This window comes from Puma concolor, chromosome A2, assembly GCF_028749965.1.
Source record: "Puma concolor isolate L17-30 chromosome A2, mPumCon1.1.hap2, whole genome shotgun sequence".
In the NCBI taxonomy this organism is placed as follows: Eukaryota; Metazoa; Chordata; class Mammalia; order Carnivora; family Felidae; genus Puma; species Puma concolor.
This window is the reverse complement of record NC_141668.1, coordinates 56,958,814-56,981,611: the sequence shown is the minus strand read 5'-3', so window position 1 is coordinate 56,981,611 and position 22,798 is coordinate 56,958,814. Positions and strand designations below refer to the sequence as shown.

The window sequence follows — 22,798 nt, the reverse complement described above, 5'->3', positions numbered from 1 at the left end:
AAAAAATCTCATATTATCTAAATTAAATTCTAATATGAAAATCACACAATCCAAATACAGCCCACCTACATCACTTCAAATAAGTCAGAATCAGAATCTCAGTGGAAAAGTAACACCAGACCTATATGTCTTCCATTTGCAAGTTCATCATTCTTTCTACAGTGCTTCCTGCCTTCTTAAATATGTCTTTGATACTTCATGAATCAGACCACAATCCGTATTTTAAAAACACTGGAGTTGAGGGGCACATGGAATGTTCAGTTGGTTAAGCATCCAACTCTTGATTTAGGCTCAGGTCATGACATCACAGTTCATGAGTTCCAGACCCCATCGGGCTCTGTGCTGACAGTGCTGAGCCTGTTTGGGATTCCCTCTCTCCCTCTCTATCCCTCACCTGCTCTCACACACAGGCTCTCAAATAAATAAATAAATAAATGCATAAATACATAAACACACAAACCTAAAATGCTGGAGTTGAATGTTATTTACAGAGGGCTTTCCATGTAACAGTCATACACATGATAAATAATCCATACCACAAAGTGATACTTTTTGAAATACCTTAATTCACCTAGCAAACATTTCCACAGCATTTTGTATGTACCAGGAACCATTCAGAGCATGTTACAAATATTAACTGTTTTGGTCCTTATTCTAATCTCACATTGCAGGTGCCATGATCATCCCATTTTACAGGAAAGAAAGCACAGACCCTAACAAAAAGCAATTTGCCCAAAGCCACTTAGCTAACAGGTCAGGGAGCCAACCCTCCACTGAAGTAGTCCAGCTCCATGGTCCATGAGCTCAGACAGTGTCATTCCTCCGCCTGAAAACATCCATTGTCTTCCCATCTCACACAAAGTAAAAGTCAAAGTACCTACAATGCCTTACTATGGCCTACATATCGCTAGTCTACCTCAGAGAAACCAAGCAGTCGCCCCCTCTCAGGGTCTTTAAGCTGTCCCTCCACCTAGAGCATTCTTCTTCTACACACCACTTCGTCTTGCTCTCTTGCTTTCCCTATTTCATACTCAGACATTGTCCATCTTCCCCAGTCTGCTTTTTGTCCAAAGCACTTATTATCACCTAAATATGTATTTCTTTGCTTTTGTCTATTTCCCTCTACCCCTGTTTCAAATGCAAGCTCCATGAAGAAAGGGCTTTGTTTGTTTGTTTGTTTGTTTGCTGTTACATACACAGTGCCTAGACAATTGCTGGTATGTAGCTGGCACTCAATTACCATCTGTTGGACAACTGAATAACACTGTATGAATGTGTAGAAGATTCATCCCTGTGTGGGGGAAAAAAAGGAAGTAGAAAATGTTTATTCTACTCTCTCTAGATTGCCTTTTTAACTCCAGTGCTATGTGACCTGAAATATTTACTCTGCTGCTTGCTTTTCACTTCAAAGGACCCAGACTACAGTGATTCAAAGTATACAGAAAGTTATACTTGTAATGCAATAGACCAATCTTGGACATAGAATAATCCTAAAATATTTGTGAAGAATGATTCACAGTTTTCACATGGTTTAGCTAAAATTTGAATATAACTTTTAAAATAATTTATAACATATATCACTAGTAACATTCATACATGATATTCTATTCTTGGTGAAATTTTTACAGATTAAAACCAACAAAAACTAACATCTTGTTGATAGAATTTACAGCCACAAGAACAGAGCAAATAAGAATTATATTTTGTACAAATAAACAAAAAAATAAGATAAAATGGACACTAGTTAAGCTTGTACATTTTATTCACTTAAAAATATATAGTTTTTAAAAGCTTAGCACCATTCTAAGAGTTTTTGAAAAGTGATTTATTAACTCTCATCAGAAAATTAATTATAGAATTATAATAGGATATTATAAAACACCCTATGAGTTAGATGCCAATATTACCCTTTTTTACAGATGAGAGCAGTGAAGCACAAAGAAGCAACTTATCCCAAGTGACACAGAGGCCATGGCAGAGACAGGTTTGGAACCTATCAATTTGGTCCTAAAGTCCTTTCCATGTAGCTGCCTTTTTAATAAGCCTTCATTATTGATTAGAAAATTACAGAATATCTACCTCTTCTTATTGGAATTTAGATCTGCAAATTTTGACAAAAGAAAAGTGAGCTTGTTAAAAAAAAAACAAATAGCCACAAAAGAAAACTCACAATGGCAAAAGCTAAAATGAGTGCATTATGATAAGAATAAAACAATTATAAACTAATAATTTCTGGGAATTTGTACAAAAAAAGTTGATTGTAGTAAACATAATTTCTGAAAAATAAATCAAAGGATACTGTACAAAATAGCTATCAAAGAGTAAAACAGGTTTTGTGAAGTTTATTCTCTATACCAGCTAGGATGGGCTAAATAAAATTATGGTAACAGATGACAGCTAATTATAATCATTTCAAAGGTTTGAAGCTGGAAAGTTTTATTTTTCACTCATGCTACATGCCTATCATATTCTGACAAAAGTTTCTGCATTAATTGTCTTCTCTTGGGACTTTTATTATCTGGAGTGCCAATGGTTGAAGTGACAAGCATCATCTCTTTTATTTCATTGGCCACAGCAAGTCACATGGCAATGCCTGCCCTCAAGCAAGTGAGGAAGTGCCATTCTCCTGTGTGCCCAGAAATAGAAGGGAATCTATTGTTAGTGAGCAAGTTTTCAGTCAAAATTTCACAGTATGTAGCTTCTAGACAAATACACAAAATCAATAATCAGTTTACAAGAAAGATGGGGCAGCAGGAAACGGATGCAGGGTAGGCAACCAACATTTCCTGTCAACCATCAATGCCAGAAATAATAATAAACATGACAACAGTAGTCAATGTTCATTGAGAAGTCACAAAATGCCTGGCACTATGCTTTGTAGGCATTTCTCATTTAATCCCCAAATCCCACAGGGTAAGTGGGTATTTTTGTCTATTACACAAAAGAGAAAACTGAAGAACAAAGAAGTAAGATACCTTTCTGGGCCTTAGAGCTAGTAACTGTTGGAACTAGGACAATAACTTAGACCATCTGATAAATATCCCCTCTTAGAATTTCTCCTCTCTTCTGTTTCCCCTGTTGTGCTTCTCTTCTGAATAGCACATGATACAGAATTTAAAACATTTTATCTCTGGATATTGCAGGTTTTGCGACAGTATTCATCAGTGGATCTTGTGTACAAAATAGAATTTGACCCTGGTGGTTTAGCTATAACTGGAAAAGACAACTTCCACAAAATTTTCTCATAAAGCCTGTTGCCAAGATTGTTGAGAACAGCATGTGCTTTTCCAGATTATAGTGATAAGAAGCTCGATGTTGCTGAGAGCTGCAAGTCTTGACAAGGCAGCACGTCTCCAGGAGAGGAATATTTTTGCTGGCCTCCACAAAAGCCTGTGCATTGGCTTCTTGGTGGGGAGAGCTGGCTGAGTGTGCTGGGAAACCACATTGATGAGATTCATGCTGTTGGAAGGGCTTTCAACAGGAAATAGTCAATAGATTGTCCTAAATCCACTGAGTTTGCAGTGGGGTGCTGCTTCAATAGTCTGGACATCACCATGCTGTCCATTCACTTGAATTCTAAAGGGGGATTAATTGGAAAAAAAAAAAAAAAAAAAAGGAGTCTCTGCCTAAATGAATTAGTTGTATCCAAATTAGTCATCCAGACCTGGGAGTTTATACATCATACCAGGAAAAAAATGTAACTACTACAGTGTTTGGTATCTGCTAAGCTGTAAATCTCTTCAACAGGAGCTTACTGTCATGGGTTGGTAGGCCCTGATGATAATGGCCTCTAGCCATTGTGCCCACCACACACACACATACACACATACTCCATATCTTTCTTGTCTTGAGCCGGGTTCCTTCAAGTTAACTGGATCTCTTTCAACACTATGTACCCTCCTTGGATCTTTTCTCTCACCCACAGGGTACAAAGGATTCTGTGAAGAGGTCCTCAGAGCTATTAGCTCAGGTTATTCATCAGGCCAAAGCTGGTCTGCTAACCAGCCCCCTGATAACCAAGGGGCTTCTAACAGGCTTCCAGGATACCATAGCTACACATGGAAACCTGGAATAGAATGCACCAATTCCCTTCTGCTTGGGAGGTGGGAGTGACAGGATACAAAGCAGGATTTGGATAGCTCTCATTAACCCTTATATCATCATACATTCTGTTGATTTTGGCATAATCTCCATGTCTCATTACCTGCAGGAGTTTGGATTCTGATATCCAAAGCCAAGCTTTTTTGCCTCAAGAACTTGGTATTCAAGACTTTTGTTTCTTTTATAAGTTTTGAAATCCATTCATCAATCCAACTGATATTCCTTTTCTAAGCTGTATACCTACCCTCCCTCTGTGAGCAGTGTATAAAGAAAATCATATTGTGGGGAAAGGTAATGGGTTCCAAGCCGCTCAGTGGAAGAGCAGAACAGTGCGGTTAAGAACTCTCACTAATGTATATCAGAATATTATTTGTTGGATATGCTTTCTTGAATGCTGAGTGTTTTCTCCTATTTTGAGGTTATTTTAATAATTGTAATAGCTACATTTATGTAGTACTTACTCAGTGCCAGCAGCTTAGATGACTTTATTCTCCAAAATTCACAAAATTCTATGAGTTGGAACTTTTATCTCCTTTCACAGATAATATAAGGGAGTCTTGGGTAAATTTATTAACTCAGCCAAGTTCACACAGGTAGCAGATCGTAGAGCCAGGCACTTTGTTACACCATGGGTGTACAAAGATTAACGATACAAGGATGAGTAATACAAAGATGAATGCACCAACAAGTGTAGACATTAGACAATTAAATGGATTCTGAAAGTCCTTGTGACCAAAACTGTTATTAAGGTTTAAACACATTGAAGAGGTATTTGACCAAGTACAGAAGACTCACTAAATAAATTAACACCGAGCTGATTCAAGAAAAATAAACAGGAAGATTAAACAAGTGCAAGGAATGGGAGAGGAAGGAGAGGAAGGAAAGGAAGGGTATTTTGTTCACAAGAAATAGCATTAAAAAAGGTTCAGAGGCAAGCTGAAATGGAATGGTTTGCTCCATGTTTAGGACTATTTTTCTAGCTATCCACTGCTGTTTAACAAGCCACCTGAAAATTTAGTGTCTTATATCAGTAGTTATTTTGCTTATGAACTTGTATTTTAGACAAGGCTCTGTGGGGACAACTTATCTCTGCTCTACCTGGCATCATTCATAACAGCTCAAAGGCTGAGCTAGAATCAACTGAAAGTTCATGCATACGTGAATTGATAATGGCCATAGGCTGAAACCTTAGCTGGGTCTATGAGCTGATAAACCTACTCCTGGCCTCTCCCTATGGCTTCAAATTCCTCACAACATGGTCACTGGGTTGCAAAGGTGAACATCCTGAGATATAGTAAAAAAAGTGAAAGCCACATCACATATTTTTACCTAGCCTTGTAAACCACGCAGAGTTACTTCTACCACATTCTCTTTGTCAGTACAACCACAAAATGCCACCCAATTTCAAAGAGAGGAGTAAAGACCTCAACCCTTGAATGGGGAAGGTTTTAGAAGAGCATATGGAAATGGGAAACATGGTTGCAATCTTTTTTAACACATACTATCCAGGAGCACTGGGGTGGTTCAGTTGGTTAGCATCCAACTCTTGATTTCAACTCAGGTCATGATCCCAGGGTAGTGGGATCAAGCCCCCTGTCAGGCTCCATGCTAAGTGTGGAGCCTGCTTAAGATGCTTAAGATTTTCTCTCCACATCTGCCCCTTACCCCATTCATGTGCATTCTCCCTTTCTCTAAAAATAAATTACAATTAAAATTAAAAAATAAAACATATAATCCCATGCAATTCTAATCATAAAAATATATATATAAATACAGATAGTCATCTCCTGCAACCATGCTCTTCCTAATCTAATCACACTATTAGCTGCATGAGGTCTTCATCAGCTTCCTTACTCATTGCTTACTAGGAGAGGGTTACCAGCATAATGTCAAGAATATAATTTAAGTCATTCACAAGGCTTTAACATGGCTTACCCACACAGTAGACTGGACACAGGGAAATCCTGTCATCACTACACAAAATGCTTGTTGTGTTACCTTGGCCACGTGGCAAAAAATATATTTATGAACTGTCTGCAACAAAGACTTACCTAGAGGTGGGGTTAAGATGGCAGAGGAGTAAGGCACCTTGCTTGGCAAGCACCAACCCTGTTTTCTACCTCAAACACAGCTAGATAAACATTAAATTATTTTTACCTCCCAAGAAATTGATCTGAGGACTGAGAGCAAAGCTACACGTCTACAAGCAAAAAAGAAAAAAACAAAACAACCAACTTATGGAAGGTAGGAACTGCAGAGAGTTGATTTGGGAGAGAAAAGAACCAAAGGCATTGCAAAGGGATGGGAGCCATGATCGCTGAGAGAGAAAGCGTGAAAAAAGAATGAAAACACACGAGGAGAAATTCACAGGAAAACTCTTCCCCAAAACCACTGACTGGGAAAAAGGAGAGGGTTTAAATACCGCAGTTTTTTATAAACAGCAGAGCACAGAGTCTGAAGTCTCAGATGTCAGCGCCTCAGTGTCAAGTGTCACTAGGGTCACACCTGGTGGTGCTCTGCTGGGGAGGGAGGGCAGAGGCCTGGTAGCAGGCAGAGGGGTCTGAGAATCCCCTAAGTCACATGGGGGAAAACAGTTCCCCTGCTTGGAGTGCTTTTGGTAGAGGTGATATGGCCTCTCCAGGGACAAAAGACCCGGCAGGCACCACAGAGCTGTGCCATTCACCAGCATAGGAACAGAGACACCAGCTGAGGACAGCAAACCTTGACACTGCCTTTGTGCTATGATTTACCATAAACTCCAAGCTGCTCACACAACTGTTTTCTGGGACAAGCCAGCACCATCACAGTGCAATGAGACCCTTTCCTAGAAGATCAACATGGGGCCCTGCTGCAGGGGTCTCCAAAGTTTAGAGTGTAGAAACACAGTCAAGCCAGAGATAAAATACAGAAGGGCTATGCCGCCTGGCAGGCATACAACTCAGACACAGACAGGGTGCAGGGGATCTGAAGGAAACTGAGGACACAGGAAGGGTGATTGTTTGCTGGTCTGTGAGGGCTTCTTGAGGACTGGTGGACACAGCTCTCCAATCCTGAGACAAGAGAGCAAGGCAAAGTGATTTTCAACCTTCCCCCACCAGTAGTGACCTACCTCAGTGAGTTTAACAGTGCCACCAAGTGGAAAATGCAGCAGCTACACGAAGCCACTGCCCCGCTGCCCACTTCCTGGGCATCTCCACTACAGCAAGTCCACCTGAGAATCAGCACAACAAGCCATTCCCCCAGAAGACCAGCACAAACCCCTCACACATATCAAGTCTACTGATCATAGAGTGCTGCAAGCTCCAACTCTAGGGGAAATAGGATTTAGCTTCCTTTTTATTTTTATTTTTTAATGTTATTAGTTTTATTTTTTAATTTTATATATATGTATTTTTTTACTGTTATTTTTTGGATCTAGCTTCATTTAACAAGCAGACCAAAACACACCCAGGATCTATTTTGGGTTTTTTTGTTTTTGTTTTGTTTTGTTTTTTTCTGGACAAAATGACAAGGTGGAGCAATTTACCCCAAAAGAAAGAACAAAAAGTAGAAATTACAACAAGAGAATTAATCAATACAGATATAAGATGTCTGAACTAGAATTTAAAACAACAATTACAGGATACTAGCTGCACTTTAAAAAAAGCATAGAGGACACTAGAGAAGTCATTACTAAAAAATAAAAGAACTAAAATCTAGTCAGGCCAAAATTAAAAATGCTATAAACAAGATGCAAACCTGAATGAATCCCATGACAGTGAGGATGGACAAAGCAGAGGAACGAATCAGTGACACAGAAGATAAAATTATGGAAAATAATGAAGCTGAAAAGAGGAGGAAAAGACAGCTTTTGGATTACAAAGGTAGACTTAGGGAACTCAGCAACTTAAAATGTATCAACATTCATTTCATAGGAGTCCAGAAGATGAAGAGAGACAAAAAGAGCAGAAGTTTTATTTGAGCAAATTACAGCTGTAAACTTACCTAGACATCACAATCCAGGAGGCAAAGAGAACTCCCATTAAATTCAACATAAATCGGCCTACACCTAGATATATCATAATCAAATTCACAAAATACATTGACAAGAAAATAATCTGGAAATCAGCAAGGGAAAAAAGTCCTTAAACTACAAGGGAAGATAGGTCAGTTCTGCAACAGACCTGTCCAGAAATTTGGCAGGCCAAAAGGGAATGGCAGAATGTATTCAATGTGCTGAATGGGAAAAATATGCAGTCAAGAATATTTAATCCAGCAAGGCTGTCATTCAAAATAGAAGGAGAGATAAAGAGTTTCCCAGACAAACAAAAACTAAAGGAGTTCATGACCACTAAACAAGCCCTGCAAGAATTATTAAAGAGGACTCTCTGAGTGGGGAAAAAAAGATGAAAGCAACGAAGACTAGCAGGGAACAGAGAACATCACCAGATATAACAACTCTACAGGTAACACAATGGCACTAAATTCCTATCTTTCAATAATCACTCTGAATGTAAATGGACTAAATGCCCCAATCAAAAGACAGAGAGTATCAGAATGGATTAAAAAAAAAAAACCAAAAAATGAAAACAATAAGATCCACCTATATGCTGCCTACAAGAGACCCATTTTAGACCTAAAGACACCTGACATTTAAAGTGAGGGGATGGGGATCCATCTATCATGCTTATGGATGTCAAAGAAAGCCGGAGTAGCCATACTTATATCAGACAAACTAGATTTCAAAACAAAGATTGTAACAAGAGACGAAGAAGGGCATTATATCAAAATTGAGGGGTCTATCCATCAAGAAGATCTAACAGTTGTAAATATTTGTGCCCCAAACTTGAAAGAACCCAAATATATAAATCAATTAACAACAAAAATAAAGGAATTCACTGGTAATAATACAGTAATAGTGAAGGAATTTAATAACGCACTTACAGCAATAGATTGTCTAAGCAGAAAATCAACAAGGAATCAATAGCTTTAAGTGGCACACTGGACCAAATGGACTTAATGAATATATTCAGAACATTTTATCCTAAAGCAGCAGAATACACATTCTCTTTGAGTACACATGGAACATTGCCAAAACAGATCACATACTGGGTCACAAATCAGCCCTCAACGAAAAGATAGAAAACATACCATGCATATTTTTAGACCGCAACACTATGAAATTTGAAGTCGAGAAAAAATTTGGAAAGTCACAAAATACATGGAGGTTAAAGAATACTCTACTAAAGAATGAATGGGTTAACCAGGAAATTAGAAAAGAGGTAAAAAAAAAAAAAAAAGTACATAGAAGCAAATGAAAATGAAAGCACAACTGTGCAAAACCTTTGGGATGAAGCAATGACAGTCTTAAGAAGGAAGTATATTGTAATACAGACCTACCTCAAAAAGCAAGAAAGGTCTCAGAAACACAACCTAACTTTACACCTAAAGGAGCCAGAAAAGGAATAGCAGATAAGCCCTAAAACAAGCAGAAGAAGAGAAACAATAAAAATGAGAAAAGGAATAAATGATCTAGAAACAGAAAAAATTAGTAGAATAGATCAATTAAACTAAGAGCTGGTTCTTTGAAATTAATAAAATTGATAAAATGCTAGCCAGACTTACCAAAAACAAAAGAGAAAGGACCCATGATAAAATCATGAATGAAAGAGGAGAAATCACAACCAACACCACAGAAATATGAACAAATATAAAACAATATGATGAAAAATTATACAACAACAAACTAGGTGATCTGCAAGAAATGGAAAAATTCCTAGAATTTCACAAACTACCAAAACTGAAACAGGAAGAAATAAAAAATTTCTTTTCTAGCAATTAGATTGAGCCAGTAACCAAAAATCTCCCAATAAACAAGAGTCCAGGGCCAGATGGCTTCCCAGGGGAATTCTACCAGACATTCAAAGAAGAGTTAATACCCATTCTTCCCAAATGGCTCCAAAAAATATAAATGTAAAGAAAACTTCCCAACTCCTTCTACAAAGCCAGCATTACCTTGATTCTAAAAACCTTTTACCCCACTTAAAAGTAGAATTGCAGGCCAATATTTCTGATGAACATGGATGCAAAAATTTCTAACAAAATACTAGCAAATTGAACCCAACAGTACGTTAAAAGAATTACTCACCACAAACAAGTGATATTTCTTCCTGGGCTGCAAGGGTGGTTTAATATCCACAAATCAATCAATGTGATACACTACATTAATAAAAGAAAAGATCAGAACAATATGATCTTCTCAATAGATGCAGAAAAAGCATTTGACAAATACAGCATCCATTCTTGATAAAAAAAAAAAAAAACTCAACAAAGTAGGGATAGAAAGAACATACCTCAACATCATAAAGGCCATATATGAAAGACCTTAAGCTAATACCATCCTCAATGAGTAAAACCTGAGAGTGTTTTCTCCACAGTCAGGAATAAGATAGGCAGCCCTGTCCACCTTCAACATTACTATTTAATATAGTACTAGAAGTCTTAGCCTCAGCAATGAGACACCAAAAGAAATAAAAGGCATCCAAATTGGCAAGGAAGAAGTCAAACTTTCGCTATTTGCAGATGACATGATAGGTAGAAAGTGCGAAAGACTCCACCAAAAATTTGCTAGAACTAATACATGAATTCAGCAAAGTCTCAAGATATAAAATCAACATGCTGCAATCTGTTGTATTTCTATACATAAACAATGAAGCAGGATAAAAATAAATCAAGGAATTGATCCCATATGCAATTGTTCCAATAATAATAAGATACCCAGGAATAAACTTAACTAAAGAGGCAAAAGATCTATACTCTGAAAACTAAAGAACATTTATGAAAGAAATTGAAGAGAACAAAAAAAAAGGGGAAAACATTCCATGCTCATGGAAGAACAAACATTGTTAAAATATCCATACTACCCAAAGCAATCCACACATTTAATGCAATCCCTATCAAAATACCACCAGCATTTTTCACAAAGCTAGAAAAAGCAACCTTGAATTTGTATGGAATCACAAAAGACCTGGAATAGCCAAAGCAATCTTGAAAAAAAAAAAAAGCAGGAGGCATCATGAACTCCAGACTTCAAGCTATATTACAAAACTGCCATGATCAAGATAGTATAGTACTGGCACAAAAACAGACATATAGATCAATGAACAGAGCAGAAAACCCAGAAGTGAACCCACAGCTATGGTCAACTAATCTTCAACAAAACAGGAAAGAATATCCAATGGAAAAAAGACAGTCTCCTCAACAAATGGTCTTGGGAAAACCATACAGCAACATGCAGAAGAATAAAACTAAACCATTTTCTTACACCATACACATACACCATACACATTTCAAAATGGATGAAAACCTTAAATGTGAGACAGGAAACCATCAAAATTGTAGCAAGAACACAGGCAACAACCTCTTTGACATTGGCCCCTGCAATTTCTCACTAGACATATCACTGGAGGTAAAGAAAACAAAAGCAAACATGAACTGTTGGGTCTTCATCAAGTTAAAAGTCTTCTGTAACACTGAAGGAAACAATCAACAAACCTAAAAGGCAGCCTACAGAATGGGAGAGGATATTTGCAAATGACATATAAACAACATATAAAGGGTTAGTATCCAAACTAGAAAGAACTTATCAAACTCAACACCCAAAAAGTAAATAATCCAATTAAGAAATGGGCAGAGGACATGAATAGACACTTTTCCAAAGAAAACATCCAGATGGCCAACAGGCACATGAAAAGATGCTCGCTCATCATCAGAAAAATACAAATCAAAAACACAGTAAGATACTACCTCACGCATGTCAGAATGGCTAGAATTAACAACATAAGAAACAATAAGTGTTGGCATGGATGCAGAGAAAGGGGAACCCTCCTACACTATTGGTAGGAATGCAAACTGGTCCAGCCACTCTGGAAAACAGTATGGAGTTTCCTCAAAAAGTAAAAAAATAGAACTACCCTATGACCCAGCAATTGCACGACTAGGTATTTACTCAAAGGATATAAACATATAGATTTGAAGGGGTACATGCCCCCTCATGTTTACAGCAGCATTGTCAACAATAGCAAACCTATAGAAAGAGCCAAAATGTCCGTTGACTGAAAAATGGATAAAGAAGATGTACATATATGTATATGTATATATGTATATATGTATATATACAGTGGGATATCATTCAGCCATCAAAAAGTATGAAATCTTGCCATTTGCAACAATGTGGATGGAGCTAGACTGTATTATGCTAAGCAAAATAAGTCAGAGAAAGACAAATACCATATGCTTTAACTCATATGTGGAATCTAAAAAACAAAACAGATGCACATATGGGAGGAGGAGAAAAAGGAAAAAGAGAGAAAGAAACAAATTGTAAGAGAGTCTTAAAGATAGAGAACAAACTTAGGGCTGATGGAGGGAGATAGGTTGGGGATGGGCTAGATGGGTGATGGGTATTAAGGAGAGCACTTATGTATGTAAGGGATGAATCACTGAATTATACTCCTGAAACCAATATTGTACTGTATCATAACTGACTAGAATTTAAATACAAATTTGAAAAACAAAACAAAACAAAAAAACAAAGACTTAGCTAAAATTTTTGTGTAAAGTTTTGAATTTCATTCTTGCAATTCAAAGACCATCTCAAGTTATTTTTTCTACATTGCTACAGATGCCTCTACTTCTCTAGGCAGTAATCTGAGAAGTCTTAACCAAGAATCCCTAATGATTTGGCAGAGTTTCAGGAAAGGTCTTATTGTTTGTGGAAATGTTCTCAGAATGGCTTGAATGCTTTTAGCTTTATCTCACTTACTGGATATAATATTTAATTTTAACAGTCAGATTTTAAGACCCTATCATTTCCATGCCCTACAGGTCTCAGAGTGCAAGTGGCTCAGTAATGAAATATAAAGTTACTTTACTTAGGCAACGTGGAGTGAAGCTAAAAGGATTAGAGTTCTCTTATCTAGAAAAATTTAACTTGCCTTTTCAGCTTCTTAACCACCTCACTTCTCCCCCCTGCCCAACACACACAATCATGAAAGACACAGAGAAGCAATGATTTTTATTGTTTCTCATAGTGATAACAACAGAAATAATGGTGAGCAAATGCAGACATGGACCCTGTTACCAAAGGACAAAGGTTTATCAAATAGTCACACAAAAAGAGATGTAATTGAGAAGGGGCGGGGGGAGGGGGGATGTGCAGAATGCTACAAAGGAAAAGCACATATAAAAGTATTTATTATAAAAAAGCTGGCCCAGGAAGGCCTCTCCAAGGAAGTGACAGTTGAGGTGATGCTGAGGAATGAGTATGAGCTAATCTTCAGTCAGGGGTGAGAGGGGTAAAGAGATAGACGGGGAGTTCTGGAAAGAACAAATGAGCAAGGGGCTTACAGGATGAGCATGGTGAACTCAAGGAAGTTAAAGGACAGAAGGCCCAACACACAGGATGCTTAGAGGTGTGGAATCAGGTGAGGTTGGAGAACAAGAAGCCATTAACAAGTTTTAAGCCTCTAGGGGTGCCTGGATGGCTCAGTCTGTTAAGAAGCTCAGGTCATGATCTCATGTCTTGTGGGTTCCAGCCCGCTGTCTGGCTGCATGCTGACAGCTCAGAGCTTGGAGCCTACTTTGGATTCTCTTCCTCTGCCCTCCCCTGCTCACACTCTGTCTCTCTCTCAAAAATAAATAAACATTACCCACAAATGTATGCCCAACTCCTCTTTGACAAAGCAGGAAAGAGTATCCAATGGAAAAAAGTCTCTTCAGCAAATGGTGTTGAGAGAACGGGACAGCAACATGCAGAAGAATGAAACTGGATCACTTTCTTATACCATACACAAAAATAAACTCAAAATGGATGAAAGACCTAAATAAGAGACCTAAACCCTAGAGGAGAAAACAGGCAACAACCTGTTTGACCTCAGCTGCAGTAACTTAGTACTCAACATGTCTCCAAAGGCAAGGGAAATAAAAGTAAAAATGAACAATTTGGACCTCATCAAGATAAAAAGCTTCTGCAGCGCAAAGGAAATAAACAACAAAACTAAAAGGCAACCTACGGAATGGAGAAGATATCAGCAAATGACATATAGGGTAAAGGGCTAGTATCCAAAATCTATAAAAAAACTTATCACACTCAGTATCTAAAAAACAAATAACCCAGTGAAGAAATGGGCAGAAGACATGAATAGACACTTTTCCAAAGAAGACATCCAGGTGGCCAAAAGACACATGAAAAGATGCTTGTCATTGCTCATCATCAGGGAAATACAAATCAAAACCAAAATGAGTTACCACCTCTCATTTGTCAGAATGGCTAAAATTAACAACTCAAGAAACAAGAGATGTTGGCAAGGAACATCTGTGGAGAAAGGGGAATACTTTTGTACTGCTGGTGGGAATGCAAACTGGTGTAGCCACTCAGGAAAACAGTGTGGAGCTTCCTCAAAAAATTAAAAATAGAACTACCCTACAACCCAGCAATAGCACTACTAGGAATTTACCCAAAAGATACAAGAGTGCTGATGCATAGGGACACATGTACATCAATGTTTATAGCAGCACTTTCAACAATAGCCAAATTATGGAAAGAACCCAAATGTGCATCAACTGATGAGTCGATAAAGAAGATGTGGTTTATATATACAATGGAATACTACTTGGCAATGAGAAAAAATGAATTCTGCCATTCTGCCATTTGCAACAATGTGGGTATTATGCTGAGTGAAATAAGTCAGTCAAAGAAAAACAGGTATCATATGTTTTCACTCATATGTGTAATTTGAGAAACTTAACAGAAGACCAACGGGGAAGGAAAGGGGAAAAAGTAGTTTCAAACAGAGAAGGAGGCAAACCATAAGAAAGTCTTAAATACAGAAAACAAACAGCGTTGATGGTGGCGAGGGGCAGGGAAAATAGGTGATGGGCATTAAGGAGGGCACATGTTGGGATGAGCACCGGGTGTTATATGTCAGCAATGAATCATCAGAACCTACTCCCAAATCCAAGAGCACACTATATACACAATGCATGTTAGCTAACTTGAAAACAAATTATATTTAAATAAATAAACAAACATTTTAAAAATTTGAAAAGTAAGCCTATTTTTAGGCTCATTCCATTCAGGATCACATAATCGTCAGCTAGAGGAAACCAAGCGAGGTTAGTGGAGTTTTTGCGTTACGTGTACAGTTTGCTGCCATAGCTCGGCAAACAAATACTACCACTGCCCGCCACCTCGTTTAACAACCCCGTTCTCCTTACCGTGAACTCCTCCCCCAGGCGCTTCTGTCCTCCACACCACGTGCAGGAACCCAGCTTCTCCCCAGGCTGTGACCGCTCACTCAGCTGTGGCGGGAAAGCAACGCCACCGGAAGCGAAGCTACCGTGCGGGAGGACCCGGATGTACTGGGCGCAAACCTCCGCAGGAAGGACTCCGACTCCCGCCACAGGGCTGCGACCCCGTCGTTGGCCCTCTGCTCACACAGGGCGGCGGCGTGTTTGGAGTCTTCATCGTGTTGGTCCTTCCAGCACCTTTATGGCTTATTTACTTGAGGACAGGATGCAGCAGTGGGGCTGCCGGGAGGCTTGTGAGACGCGGAGAGGCAGATGGCCTCCAGATGGTGGAATCCCGCTACCAGACCGACGATGCGGGCTGACCCTCTAAAAGCACCACGCCAAGTCCTCCAGCCTGTGTCTACCGTTCTTCCCTCCGCAGAGCATCTCATTTAAAGAGCCTGACAATCTGAAAGGCTTGTTTTCCTTGCTCTCAGAACTTTATAATGTGGACTCCCAGCAAAAGAGAAAACCTCGTGAAACAGTCACCCACTTGTTTTAGGACATTTGGAAGAGAGGAGCCTCTGGAGACGTGCTCTCCCTGAGGTGAAAGCATATCTTTGATGCTTTTCAGAGGGAGCTGCCTGACTGAACGTCCCTGAGAGCAAATTCAGATGATTTTGTAAATAATCAGCCAGAGGAAGGCAAGTCTCTGGCGACAAGACCAGACCAGAAGCAGAAGCCTCTGCTCTAGATGAAGACCAACAGGTACCAGTGTTATTCCTAAACCCGGATCAAGATTTGGCGGGAGGGGAACCATAACAAATGACCAAGGGACCAGGATAAAGTAGTTACACAATGAAGAAACCTCAAATAATGATTTACCAGGGAATGACATAAATTGTGATTCTTAGCTGGTACCCGACCCCAATATCCAAACAGTTAATCTTCCTCCAGTGGAGTATTTTTCATATCACTTTTCTGCTCAGAAAGTTTTAGAGGCAAATTCAGGAGGGAGGGTAAATTACAACGCTCCTCTTGGTTGTTTCTGGTCCTGTACAATCAGTCTCCTCCACAGCCAACTCCCCCTCTTCCACTTTATTCCAGCTCTCTATTTCCACTTCCGTGCTTCGGCTCAGACCATGCCTCTTTGGAATGATCTTGCTCTCTTCTTACCTAGGCCATCTTTTATCCCTTAGAACACCACCCAAGTCCCACTTCTGTGGAACCATCCACAGCCACTCCTGTTTACATTTATTACTAAGATCTTACAGTTCCTACTACCTCCACCCAGTATATGTATATGTAAGTATACACAAATGAATGCCATTTTTTGTGATACTCTGTAATTATTCATATAAGTTTGCTCTCTCTCTTCTTCCAAGGAAAACACAAGTTCCACATCAGGGCCCATATGTTTGATCTCTTTTATATCTGTCATAGCTCTTAGATGAAGGGTAAACTTCAGGGAAGATGACAGGAGGCATTCCTCAAACTACTCTTTGGGCAATTCTATTTCATGAGCAACAGTGACATCTAGTGGTTAGAAGGTTTCATGGCTTCTGACTTTTTAGTAATTGGACATTTATAGAGAAAATGTTGCAGATTATTTAATAAATCAAATTATTCCCATAACTTGTGCTTGTTTAAAAAGATATCTCAAATACATATTATTTTCTCTGCCTTCCAAGTGCCTTTCCCTAACCTTCTGTGGTCCAACGGCCCACAAACTGCTGTAAAGGGTCCCTGCATGTGCTTCTTGCAAACCACAACTTCCCTTTCCCGTAGGAAGATCACCAGAGCTTTCATGGCGATTATGTGATTTTTAATTCTCTGCTTCCTGTTAGGATAGAATTTTATGTGCATAAATATTTATTTTGGAAATAAAATATGTAATTGAGGAAGAAACTTGAGATGATAAATATGATAGCCAGAGTAGAAACTCATTTCAAAGCCAAATGGGAGAAAGGCAATGTGGTATAAGGAAAGCTTGAGGACTTTGGCTTCTGAGGGACTTGGGATCAAATGCCAATTCTTCCCATTAAAGTTACATAGTAGTTATGACAGACTAACATCCTTGGGACTCAGTTTCCTCATCCCAAACAGTGAGAGTGACATATACCTTGCCAGGCTGCTTTGGGGAGGATTAGAATCATGTACAATAAAATTTTGGTCCAGAGTAGGTAGCCAATAAATGATAGTCAAATAATGATGATTATTTACGTTTTACTAAGAATAATTGTCCTCATGTTTCCAATTCGATATTTTGAAATACCAAAATCCTGGCTTTTAAATTTTGAGTTGTCAGTAATTAACTTTGATTCTGATTAAAATTATTTCTCCATCATCTCTCTTAGTTTCAGATACTAAAACTTCAAAATAACGCATTTGGGGAAAATACTCTAAGTCTATGAAAATGAAATAGGAATTCTGATCTGTAGACAGCACAATTTGAATGGTAATGAAGGGTTTAGAAGAACTGGAACAGACTGAAATTTTTATATAGAAAACTTGAAATTTTTTAACTCAAGTTATAAATTGTAAAGTTAATCTGGATTTGTGGAGGGAGAAAAAAGCTGTAGGAATGAATATGTAAACCAATTTATTGCAAGAAAATATTGTGAAGTGCTAACTTCTGTGGCCCTCCTGTGGGCAGAATGTGAATCACAATCACCCTTTTAAAATGTATATATTTTGTTGGAAAAGATCATCTGAGTATTCTCTATTTTATCTGAAGCCTGAAATAAAAAAGCAAGAATTTGTTTCAGAAGTTCACCTTTCGTGCCTACTATTTGGAACTTGGCAAACTTGTTTCCATATAAGGAATGTTATATACCATGGTTTATTTCCCAGCCAGCCCCACAGATTAATGCCAGTTAGGATTCAACTATATACCTCCACAAATATTACTAGCCCAGGTAACAGCAATGGGCAGTGATATTTTATTGGGAATGTCAAAGAGCAATACAATTTCTGAGTTGGAAGAAATTTGAGATCTCTATTTTAAATTCTACTTGAGTATACCAAAAACACACTTCTCCCCAGTTTCAGCTCTAGCAATGGGAGCAGATAATCCCCTCCCCACCTAGGACAAATGCAGTTATCTTCTCCTCTTGAGTGCTATAGAAACAGCAAGGCATAGGTAGGAGACCTGGGTTCTAATTCTCACTCTTTCATCTCTTACAGAAGAGGGAATAGGGGATGGGGGTGAGGGTTCCAAAATCTAAGGGAGTTAAATAAGGTCTATTTTGTACTTACATTAACAATCGTTGTAGATTGGCTAGAGCTCTGTTCCAAGTCTTTGTATTCAGTGATGCAGGCTGAAGTAGCAGCCACTAACAACATGCTAGTCTGGTGGCAGAGGGAAAAAATAAATTGACTGCGATGGCTCAGAGTTTCTTGGAAGAGGCACAGGCCTCTTGCACTCACATTTCTCAGTCAAAGCAAGTTATAGAATCAAGGCTAATGTCAGTGAAACAGTAAATGTACTCTTCTGTACTTCTCTGGATGGGCTCCAGAGAAGGGCATAGTAGGGAGGCACAGCAAATATTTTGAACAAATAATGAAATATACCCCCTTTTGTGAGTATAAACAGACCACTGTGGTCTTATAAGATTGAATCCAAAACTTGAAGATAATAATTCTCTCTAGCCTAAGCTCAGGATTAAGTAAGACTACTATCATATTATATGTGTGTGTATGTTAATACATACATGTTGTTATATCCTTTCCCAGACATTTAGTCCAATAGGTCTCATGTGGAGCTCTGATGTCTGTATTTTTTTTAATGCTCCAGTATTAAGAGGCATTCTGGTAAAGTTCTGATCAGTCAACTCCAAACCCAACCACACATCTCAGAAACACAGAGAGCTTTTAGAGAATACACACTTCTGGGCATTATGCCAAAGATTGCCAAAGATTCTGATTCAGTAGAGCTGAGATAGAGTTTCAGATTCTGTATTTTTCAAAGATCCCCAGGAGATACTCTGATATAAAACTAAGCAGGGAACCCTTGAGCTTTAGGATCCTTTTTGGCAATAAAATTCTGCAATCTATAGTCAATAGCTTCCCCTTTAGCAGGGAGAGGCAATTGCTGTTGTATTGTTTATGTAATAAACTTTGTTTTAAGCTTTATTACTTGTATCTCAATCTAATACAAATTTAGTTCACTGATTTTAACCAGGGAGGAACAGGTACTGATTTACTCATAAGAAAACATAATGAAAGTTTGCTCAGCTAGAGAAAGAGATGTGTGACATCTCAATCACTTTTAACCTAAACAGTCCTAGTTAATATACTTCCCTCGGGAAAAATTGTGTTGTTGTTCTTGTTGTTTAATACATAAAAATTTGAAGAATAAGCCAAGTAGGTAACCCAGTTCAGACTATCAGTGCTAAAATAATTCACGCCATACTACTGCTGTTCCTCATGCTGAAGTCTTTCATTCTTCTGCAGAAGTTTCTGTAGTACCAGAATCCAGTCTTCCAAGAAAGATAGAATCGGTCATAGATGTTCCAGTACAGTAAAAGGAAAACTACCTTTCTGACCAGACAAGGAATGAACTCTGTAGGAGAAAGTATCCCTTTCGTCAACAGACCAATGCAATCTTAGCTAATGCCCTGCCTTAGCTAATGCCTATAGTGGCTACTGTTGAGATGTAGCTGTTCCTCAGATTTACAAGTTTTCCCAGGTCTCCTCCCTCCTTAATTAGGATAGTCAAGTGTTTGGTGCTGCAAGGAAGAAAACCAATTAGTACTTCTCTTTGGCCACACATAGAATTTCAGAACAGATGGACCGGGATACCAAATACTGCTGGAGATTTTAATTTTTTTTCTTGCTAAATTTAAAATGCTATTACAATACTAAGTTTGTTAAGAATTTAAAGCCAAGTTTTAAAAAGTGCCCTTTCACTCTTTGAGAAGTAATAGAACATTAACACATGACCTCAGAATAGAGATGGTATGTAGGAAACCACCCACCCACACATGCTACAAGTATATCTAACATTTGAATTCAGTAACTTTCCTGTTTACAGCAACAGCACAAGAACTTCTGCTGTATTGATCATGCTCTTTTATTTTCTGTATTTTCTGATGCTTTGAGGTCTTGGGGCCTTGCTAACCCTGAAGGAACTGCCCCTCCCAGTGTTAGCTAATTCCTAGAGATAGCAAAGAATGCATCCTGGAGTGCTCCTTTCATGTGTGAACAAATCCAGAGCCCATACCTTCAAACATCTCCTTAATTAGGCTATCACATGTTGAACAAGCCACTATCCCCCTGCCCTAATTACCCCAAGACCAATACCAGACAACTAGAGACACCCAGCCCCTAACCCCCAGAATCTGATGAAATTATTCAAACTAGTCAATTCTAAGCCTGCTTATCCTGTTTTGCTATACCTTTCCCATGGAAACCACAGTGAAGTCTCTTGTGCAGTTTCCCCTGATTTCTCTGCCTCCTGGCCAGCTTTGGTACTTCCCTGTGTCCCCTGAGTGGAGTGGCATGCCTCATTTTTCTGGGGATCTATGAGTATAAACTTCTTTCTTCATGACAATCATTTCCATATCTGGATGTTTTACCATACCTGATTAAAACAAATCCTAGGTACATTTTGAGCTGCAGCCCCCTCCCCCCAATCTCATTAACTGTTTGGCAAATTAGCTTCCATTAGTAAATGTATTACTGATCTAATACTTTTTGGCAATATTCAGAGGTTTCCTTGAGATACGTTTTCCTTTTAAGGTGAAACTTCAGGAGAGAGGAAAATTCAACTCCATTGAGACTGTTTTGGAATGAATCACTCTATATTCCTTAGGAAAAATTCAGTAAAATCGAAGTACATTAAGCTAGATTCATGATATACAGAAGTCTCTATAATCTGTTTTTGATATGAATAAAATACTGTGAGTCATCTAAGGAAAAGTAATTTTCCCTCTTGTGAATTAAAAATGATTTCAGAAACCTTTATAAAACTCAGAAGGAAAAAGTATTGCTTCTATCAACTTGCCTAATTGTTCACTTAGAGATCCTGTGATTTAATTGTGTAATTTATTTACAGAAGGACCTATTAACAAGCAAGTGGTCCCCACGTGTGACTAGCTGCTGTTTCTTTGCATGGAGGAAATTAATCTTGTGGTCAATTATACCTTTCCTTTTAATTGATGTTTAAATGAAAATGGAATTGATGGCCTATTGATGGATGAAATACATTTATGAGTGCCTGGCTGTCTGACTGGGATATTTTACACACCAGAGCTACATTAATGTAATCTTTCTTTTTTTTTTTTATTTTTAAAAAAAATTTTTTTAACGTTTATTTATTTTTGAGACAGAGAGAGACAAAGCATGAACGGGGGAGGGTCAGAGAGAGGGAGACACAGAATCTGAAACAGACTCCAGGCTCTGAGCTGTCAGCACAAAGCCTGACGTGGGGCTCGAACTCATGGACCGCGAGACCATGACCTGAGCTGAAGTCGGCCGCCCAACCGACTGAGCCACCCAGGCGCCCCAATGTAATCTTTCATAAATTCATATTATGAAATAAATTTATGTTTTGAAGTAAAAGCATCTTTGTCCCTGAGAAGTTATTTTTCCTCCATTTAGAAGAGAAACTTAAAAAAAAAGTTCTATATATAAAACAACCAAGGATAGAACCACAGTGCTCATTACTTTATGCAATGGATCTCAAACTATAATTTGCATTGAATCACTTGTAGAGCTTGTTAAAATGTATATTCATGGTTCATACTCTACAGAGACTCCAATTCAATAATCTGAGCAGAGGATCAGGAATCTGCATTTTTATCAAGAAGCCTGCATCCTGACACAGGTGCTGCAAGAATCATAGTTTAATAATCACAGAGAAACCAGTAGCCTACATTACGTCCTTCTAAAGACTCATCGTTGAGCCATGTCTACAATCAGCCATCAGCTTTTGGGTTGTAAGGTATCTTCTAGTAGCAGCTTCTCTCTAAATGTTGGGCTGGTAATATTTATTTTATATGTAGATAAGTATATACATGTATCTCCTCTTCAAATGCATACATCATTAATACCTCCTCTTCAAATGCATACATAAATGGATAAAAACTCCTAATCAGTCACTGAATGACTATCCAAGTTAAGGCAAACTAAATACTTTGAATCTCAGTTTCCTCATCTTTAAAATGGTTTACAATGCTGCCTCATAGAATTATGGTGAGGATTGAAGGAGCAAATATATATACAATGCATTTAGCTCAATACCTAGTGAAGAATAAAAAGTTCAGTAAATAATATTAGTGTTAAAGTATAGGGGTGAAGACAGTACAATCCTGTGATGCTTTCCATTTGTAAAGAAGTTGCATTATGATTTCTAGAGCTCTTTCACCTACATTATGTCATTATATTCTCACAATGTGTATGTGAAATAGAGGGTATAGGATATGTT

General features: G+C 38.4%; 1 protein-coding gene across 1 annotated transcript in view; it reads left to right on the top strand.

Moving 5' to 3' along the window:
- Positions 1-15,453: 15,453 nt before the first annotated feature.
- The window catches only part of ABCB5 (ATP binding cassette subfamily B member 5), a 137,352-nt gene continuing 130,007 nt past the window's right edge, over positions 15,454-22,798 (top strand). The window contains exon 1 of the mRNA XM_025930030.2: positions 15,454-16,137. The gene's annotated coding sequence lies outside the window, so the exon portion shown is untranslated. The remainder of the gene's footprint in view (positions 16,138-22,798) is intronic.